The sequence below is a fragment of the Plasmodium fragile genome (assembly GCF_000956335.1).
Source record: "Plasmodium fragile strain nilgiri unplaced genomic scaffold supercont1.7, whole genome shotgun sequence".
In the NCBI taxonomy this organism is placed as follows: Eukaryota; Apicomplexa; class Aconoidasida; order Haemosporida; family Plasmodiidae; genus Plasmodium; species Plasmodium fragile.
The window spans coordinates 380,759-381,711 of NW_012192587.1; positions in this window are offsets into that span (position 1 = coordinate 380,759).

Below are 953 nucleotides of genomic sequence, written 5' to 3' on the forward strand. Positions count from 1 at the left end.
TTTTATTTATCTCTTTTTTTTTTTTTTTTTTTTTGTAAATGTGAAAAGGTTTAGACACAGACCATCTTTTAAAATTTTTCACGTCAACGATAAATAAACGGAAGTTGCGAAATCAAAAACTATGTAAGAAAAATAGATGTTTAAAAAAAAAAAAAAAAAAAAAAAGTGTGCGAGAAAAACGTGTGTAGCGAAGGATAATTATAAGTATAATAACAATACTAATCGGCGTGTGAGTAAAGTAATTTACCAATGATACATTCGTGAAATGCTGGAACAAATAAAAGATGGTGCAATGTGAGCGGCCTTGAGGGAGGCGTGCACATGTGGTTAATGTTTTTTCATTCCTGCATACTACAATGTTGTGCTGCATGGATTAAGGTTACCCACAAGCAAGGTCCTTTTAACAAAGGGATAAATACAAGCGAATCCTACGTCATAACGGGAGGTACTTTTCCTTGTCCACTTATGCTTTCTGTGTGCTAATTGGACCATACCATGGAAAGCAAACAAAGGGGGGCGCAAAAAAAGACAGCATTTGCGGGGACATAAAAAAGTGTTTTTAATAAAGACAACGCTGGGAAGCACTGCGCGAAGGAGTCACATTTTGCAGAGTGCGCATCCTCCTCCAGAACGAACGCGCACATGGGAACAGGTACGTATGTGTCTTTACATGTGTGTAAACAATATCGATGCGACGGGTTTGGATGAGCCCCCCCCGGGGGTATACACCGCACCGATGTAGGGTTACAAAAAAAAAAAAAAAAAAAAAGCGACCTATGAGATGGTAGACATAAGAATTTAATGCATGCTACTTCTCCCCGTACAACCGACATAATTAAGAGAAACTATGTTCCTTATTAGCGAAGATGTTCACTTCAAAGCTTTTGCTTTGAAAATTTTGTAAAATGTGCATAGTGTTACAATTCGGTATGGGAAAGTGTTATAGCGATGCC